This window comes from Tympanuchus pallidicinctus, unplaced genomic scaffold (assembly GCF_026119805.1).
Source record: "Tympanuchus pallidicinctus isolate F22 unplaced genomic scaffold, pur_lepc_1.0 scaffold21, whole genome shotgun sequence".
NCBI classification, from domain to species: Eukaryota; Metazoa; Chordata; class Aves; order Galliformes; family Phasianidae; genus Tympanuchus; species Tympanuchus pallidicinctus.
In genome coordinates, this window is record NW_026294733.1 from 11,277,380 (window position 1) to 11,285,040 (window position 7,661).

Genomic DNA, 7,661 nt, shown 5'->3' on the forward strand with positions numbered 1-7,661 from the left:
TCACCAAGCATTGTCCAGCACAGGATAGATGTGATGGCAGTGTGTCCTCCATCAGTCTTTTCATCTATTTATTTCTCTGCTTTAAAATAAATATTTGATAACTTTTCTGGGATTAAACCTTCTCAGTAGTGTGCTTTACTGGTGCATTTGTTTTGCTGCAGCACTCTGCTGAGGGGGATGGAGGGATCCTTCTGGCTGAGGCACCAGGGCACTGTGTGATGACCATCAGCTCCAGCACACTTCCCAAGATTTACCTCTGCTCTTACGGAGAGGAGAAAATGAGCAGCAAGGAATTGGGCAGGGGCTGATGGGACAAGTACTAAGGCACTCCATGTGTACTGCACAGATTCATAGACTCATAGGACCAGTAAGGTTGGAAAAGACCACTAAGGTCACCACGTCTAACCATCAACCACCATGCCCAATGGCAACGTCTCTCAGTGCCACATCTCCATTGCTACTGAACACCTCCAGGGATGCTAACATCACCACCTCTCTGGGCAGCCTATGTCAGTGTACAGCCTCCCTTTCCGAGAAGAAATTTTTCTTGCTATCCCACCTGAACCTCCCCTGGCACAACTTAAGGCCATTAACTCTCATCCCAGTGACATGAGAATGCAGGGTAAAAAGCAGAGAAAAAATGTGGGGAATGGTGATGGAAGTCCATCAACCACAAAGAGGGATTTTGCAGTATGTTTGGTCACCTTTATGTTTCCTGTTTTCCTACTCCTTCATTTGAAAGGCAGGAAAAAATGACAGAAGAGAACGAGTTCACCCTGAGTATGAGACTTAAGAAAGTGCCTTGAATTGCTGATCTGATGCCTGGAGAGCTGGATCACACTGGAGCCCTCGGTCTCTGTAACTCCACTCTCAATAACAAAGAGTTAAAGGAAACCTAGGGAAAGAAATTGTTTAAAAAAGGAGCAGAAGGCAGAAGGAGGAAAATGATGACAATTTGCTAAGGAGATGGGGCACACTGAAAGCAGGCAGTTCAAACATTTTGTGCTCATGGAGGGTGACCCACACTATTGGCTCCCATCACCCAGCTGCATGGCACAGTGGTGTTGAAAGGCTCCGGGATGCGATGTGCTGCCCTGGACCTAACTGTGGGATGCTGTGAAAGGATGAGTCCTTGTTCAGAGCTGATTTAGGACTCTGTGACGATGAGCACAGCTGTGACCGTCTCTGCTGTGTCAAAGGAGGCTCAGCCCTCATCCGTATGCACGAGACACGGTGGGACTCCTGGGCAAGATTATAAAGGCAGGTAACGGAGCTCTGACAAATGTTCGGGTTGTCAGGATCAGACATGGAGAGAAGTCCTCTGATTGCAACCCAGGCAGTGCCACACAAAAGGCTGTGCTGGCAGCAGAGATTAGGAAGGGCAAACAAATTTTCATGAAGTGCAGAATTACCTATTGGAAAAGGCCCTTTCACGAAATGTCAGGTTCCCACGCATGCAAGGACTGCCAATGAGCTCTGCACTGCATCTACAGCCCCCCCGTGCTCACTGACCCTTGAGACATGGGCTGGATGCAAAGCGCTGAGGTTGAGCTGCCATGGGCAGGAAGGTGGGAGGAAGGCAGTGATTCCTGCCCTCAGCATCTGTGAGCTGACGAAGAGCTGAGGTGAGGTCCTTGTTAATACTCTGCTTGGCGGTGGTTGTGCATGCTCTGCCCTTCTCATTTTCACAGCCTTGGGTCCCTATCTTCCTCCCAGCACCTGGGCAGTGGCACTGAGCTGGTCCCATGTGAGCTGCTTACCCCCAGCATCCCTCTGTGCTGGTTGAACCAAAGAAGCACACAACACTCTTCAGCCCTTTTCCTTCTCTCCCACCTGACCTGAAGCCTGAGGACAGGGCAGCAGGGCTGAGCTCCTGGAGGCTCCCACCCTGAGCCCTATGTAACACTTCTGTCTGCTGGTTTTAGGGTGGTGGAAATGCCAGTTTGTGCTGAATGACAGCAGTAAAAGAGGCTGTCTTTCTTGGGAAAGCAGCCATGAGGGAGCATCCCTGGGAGGTAGGTGCCACCTGGGTGCACCAAACCTGGTGGGGAAAGGGAGCATTGCTTTGGGAAAGACAGACAGACAGACAGACAGACAAATCCCAGCTGCCAGAAGTGCAGCCAGCAGGAGAGGAGAGGTAGGCTGGAGGCATCTCCCATCACATACCCTTGAGGGAATTCATTCAATTTCTCTGAATTTCTGCCTTTTGTTCTGTTTGTGAATACGCTCTGATTTCTCCGGTGCGCACGTGTTTGTCTGATGCTCTGGATGAACACATTGCAGCCTCCAGCACCCACTATTAGCTATTCATGCCCTCTCATCGGGTGCTTTTCACAGTGATTTCAAGAGGGAAGGATGACTAGTGCATGCCAAACAGTAGGTAACATACATTTGGAGTCCAGACTCTGACCTATAATCCTTGATGATAAAGCAGATGAAATGCTCAAAATCAGAAACTGTTCCATGCAAACCTTGCATTTTTCCCATTCTTGCATTTGTCAGCATAAAACAAGGAGGTCTTGTAAACAGCCATTAAGGAAACTTTTTCCTCTTCTGCATGCCGTTGGAACAGGAAGGAGTTTTTTGGAAGCAGTCTCACAATGGGTTAATGGCATCGCCATAGTGGAAAACACTGCTGTGTGCTGGAATATGTACAAAGGACACATCTGACTCCTCAGTGCTAACGAGAAAAAAAATGAACAGTAGTGAAATAGCCCATACTGGATTGCCTCTGTGCCACGCACAGGGGCTGCAGCATGGAGTAATGGCCCCGCTGTAACTTTTTCCCTCTTATTAAGGCACCTGTGTGATCGTGTGAGGTTTTGTCACCGCCAGGTCGGAAAGGATGCATAGGGACGCAGCTGCAAGGTTCTCTTGTCCTCAATTGGACACATACCCACGAAGAATAGGTTTCATCCTGCTCAAACTCGCAGCGCTTCCTTTTTGAAGGCAGAATAGCTTTCTGACCTTGGACAATAAATGTGGCGTGCGATTAGCGGCACTTAATGGCACATCCGCCAGCACGCCTGGCTTTATGTGTGGGTATTTCATGTATCTCGCGCCCTCCCTAGAGAATAATACCAATGCTTCAAAGTTCCTGTAATAAAAACTCTGCAAAATCATGCTAGAATTTAAAAGTTAAGAGTGAAATAAAATAAGTAATGGTCATTTTCTTTGGCTGGCCTTCATTACGGCAATTTTTTTTTCTAGGTCTGAGACCGAGGAATCTACTTTTATTGGGAAATGGCCATCACTAGCTCCGCTTTCAGAAAATGACTGATGTCGATGTTATTAAGGAGACTGAAGCTACAATTTGCTGTGAGTAAAACCAGCTTTTCCGAATGGTCTGCTCCACGGGCATGGTTCCAGTGCAGTGAGCTTGGACAGACTCTCAGGTAGGGAAGAGGAATGGGAAGACGTGGCAAGGTCCAGTGGTGGCCGTCTGGCACTGCCCTGCCCGTGGGACATCTCTAAGCCTTTCCCAGTATGTGTTGGCTGGCCAGCTCTTGGTGCTTCAAGGGTAAATTAAACCCAAGACCTCAAAGGAGCTGGCAGATCTGTCGTAACAATTGTACCTTAATCCGGAGCCAGGGAAGAAATAATCGATTAATTCTATTTCAATTGAATTTTGGAATTGATTATTGCATGGCGTGGCTGCAGTATGTGTGTGTTTGGGTAATGACAACACACGCCTTTAATATTTTTAATTTAAATTATTACTGAGACGCGCTCTCAGATCTGACTGTACTTCAGCACATTTCTATATCATATTTCTTTTTCCTGGGAGAAATAGTCATCATAATCATCAGTGCCATCATCATTTTTGCAATTGGAAACTCTCTTAGACAGGGAAGATAATTTTCCAGAGGAGTGGGTGCCCCGCAGGAATAAGCCAGGACAGTATGTATCTGCTCCCTCATTGTACATAATGATAACTCGAACACATTCACAAAACATTTGGGAAACATTTCAATTTACGTACAAAAACTGTAAGAATTATTTTGTTCTGTATGATTGTTATCATTATTATTACAAATAGACAGAAAATTCAAAACATCTGGAATCTAAAGCATATCTGCTGCAACGTTGCAGCAACAAAGCTCAGCTAATGTAGCGAAGCTCAGCGCAAGTCCATATAGGAAATGAAGATTTTATTTTAAAATGAAATTGATTTCTCTCGCAGGCATTCTCTTATGCCCACATGCTCAGAAGTGCCAGGACGTGCATATCCATGTAATCTATCCACAGTACTTGCTGTGACACAGGAGCTGTAGGAGATGCTGACTGCGAAATACACTTTCTGCCTTATGGCTTCTGAGATTGGGACGTGTGAGCGATTTGGGGTGAGCCTCTGGTACCCTCCAGGTTCCTTTTCTGTCCACCCTGTGTCACCACTGTGAGTCACTGTACATCAGTTCACCTCTGCTCTCTGCCTTTTGCCTGCCTACCAGGCACCTTATGGTTCCAGTCCTTGCCTTTATTTTCTTGCCGTTGTTTCTCCAGCAGTTCCTAATTTTTGCCTGGCCCTTATTTTAATCTGATCTACTTTCTTTTTTCCACTAAAACACATAGGGATGTGCTGTAGTCTTGGTGGTCTGCTGGTCGGGGGACCTGCCATCCCTGTGTCCCTCCACACCTCAGCACTCCCATTCACACCTCCTCACGTCAACCTTCCACACTTCTCACCAAAATCTCTACATTTTAATTCTTATTTTGGTGGGAGACTCATGTACTGGCATGGGATTTCCTGGAGGAAATGGACTCAATGGGCTTAGGAGTGTGAAGTCTCTGATAATCCTGGTCATCCAAGTGATCCAGAAAGAAATGTAGCATAACGTGATGTCCCTTCCCTTCCCTTCCCTTCCCTTCCCTTCCCTTCCCTTCCCTTCCCTTCCCTTCCCTTCCCTTCCCTTCCCTTCCCTTCCCTTCCCTTCCCTTCCCTTCCCTTCCCTTCCCTTCCCTTCCCTTCCCTTCCCTTCCCTTCCCTTCCCTTCCCTTCCCTTCCCTTCCCTTCCCTTCCCTTCCCTTCCCTTCCCTTCCCTTCCCTTCCCTTCCCTTCCCTTCCCTTTCCCTTCCCTTCCCTTCCCCCTCCTCCTCTCTTTCCCCCTCCCCATTCCCTTTCCCTTTCACCTTCCCCTTCCCCTACCCCTTCCCCTTCCCTTTCCCCTTTCCCTTCACCTTTCCCTTCCTCTTCCCCTCCCCTTTTCCCTTCCACGTCTCCAGACATGGCTGCCCTGCTAGATCTCTTAGTTCTGCAGGCAGCACAGCTGTTTGGCTGGCCGGCATGCTGCATACACAGGTTATTGTTATTGCAGTAAAAAGAAGTGGCATCTAAAGTCAGCTGTGAGGACCCAGGGTAGACACAGTGATAATGGCTTCTTAGCACCGGAAAAGACAGAGTGGTTATAAATTGAAGGAGATTCCATTTAGGGAATAGGAAGGTTTGGAAGTGGGTCACTGAAATGCACAAACCGAGCGTACTTTCTGCCATCCCTGTTGGGAATCCATCCAGTGACGTATTCCCCTTAACTCTGTAGTTGTGCGTCCTCCAGCCCGCCTTGTCCTCAGGCGCTCCAGCCCAGATGGACCTGCCACAGCTGCCACTCTCCCCTCTCCCCCAGGACACCTGGAGCCAGAGCGTACATGTACATGGCGTGCCTGGACTGAAGGCAGCACCACTAATTACCTGCAGCAATGCCATCATCTCCTCCGCACTGACTTGGCCCAGCAACAGTGGCCTTGGAAGGGAGATGGAAGGAGTGATTTCATGCACTGGTTGTGTGTCCTAGATTGTGCTTTGCTGAAAGGGGAGCTGAGGAGAAAGAAGGCAGCTGGAAAAGACTCGAAAATAGCCTGTTCTCCTTTATATTTTTTTTTGGACAGTGTTTGGGGCTGGACTGCAATGTTACATGATTCTGTGCTGGGACTCAGCCATAGCCATGCCCTCTCATTTAACCAGGTAGGAGCAGCAGTGCTGGGAGAAGCAATTTAACTGCAGTGTTTCCCAGTGAAGAGGTGTCCAGCCGGGAAGCTCCTGGCAGTGTCAGCTATGGTTTCATGTGGCTTTGCATTTCCACACATAGGTGGTGGACTTACCAGGGCTGAGGAGGATACATGTGTACACCGAGGACTGACTCACTGCAGTGGGAGAACTTTCAATCCACAACTAATCCTGCCCTAACAGCGGGCATTAAGTTGCAGACTGGTTTGTCAGATGCAGAGCAAACAAGCCTTGTGCCTTTTAGGAATGGAAAGCTCAGTGCTACGGTACTCACAGTAAAAATGTCATCCATATGTGGAGATCTGGGGAGAGTTTCAACAAAACCTGTGGTACAGTAAGAGGTTTAGAAAGCCAGATAAGCAAGACACCAGTCCAATTTGTAATTAATGCACGTGACAGTCATGTATTTTGAGGGGCTATTAGTTAGGATGGAAAAGTTATCCAAAGTGTAGGGAGAGCATTACTGCATATTGTATAAAATAGTGGCATCTACGCTTTTATTGTGGATTAAAAAAAAATTAGAGAGAGCTCAGAGAAGAACTGCAAAAATGAGAAAAGGTCTGAAAAACCTGCTGTGTGATGATAGGCTTAAGGAGTTCAATGTATTTAGCTCATCAGAGAGCAAGTTGAGAGGTGACTTGATCTCAGTGTCTAAGTACTTACTTAAGGGTGGAGATTTCTGATAGCAGAGGGTCCTTTCATCCAGCAGGCAAAGACAAGGCTCAGTGGCTGACAGATGGAGCTGAAGTCAGAAAAATTCAAATTGGAATTAAGACACAAATATTTAACAGGAAAGGTAATTAACTTTGGAAACTACTCACCTAGGAATGGCTGAATCCATCTTTAAAGGATCACCGAGGAGCTTTGCTATCATCTAAACAGAAGGAGTAGGCTTAGCTGCATTCATCTATGCGAAAGAGGGGCAATACCCTCCACCATGTCTGTGTGCACTGCCCTGCTTGCTGAGTTGCCTGGACCCATGGTGAGGACGTGCTTTAAGCTTAGGTCATGTTTCCTCCTCCCTTTGGCAGCTCTGCGCTATAGGGCGTGAGCATGGGGACTTCCTTTCCTGGGGACACTCAGCTGATTGTGGGTTTCTGCCTGGGTTCAGGTATGCCTCACACACCAGTGTTTCACCCCTACTTTCCTTGAGCTTCCAGACCATACATGTTTTGATTTTAGATAACGATGGCTTTGGTATCAGGGTCGTTGGACCTCTCAGATGACTCTGTCACTGGAAGACATGACAGTCTCTGGGGCTGCCAAAGGTGCATCTTCAAATTGAATTCAGTCCAGAAGTTCATCATTAGAAGAAAGCCCTTAAGAAAAAAAAGCCCTACTCTCAGAACTCTAATTGCATGGTAATGAAGTCACAAGGAACCACAGTAGGTGTCAAGGCCCCGGTTACACAAGAAGACCTTAATGACCCTGACCAGCCCCAAGCCAGCAGCTATTTAAGATCAGCCCTAGCTCTTTTTCTCACCTTTACAGAGCTGTGCTGCTGGTGAGTCTAACTGCTGTCTTGGCCCTGCTCCTGAATGGGCCTTGGATCTTTGCTAGCTCTCGATACCGCTCCTGACCAGACCCGTGGATGGACTTTGGGTTCAGTTCATTGCTTTCTGTGTCTGGGACTGCTGGTGGGTCCTGTTCCCAAACCTTG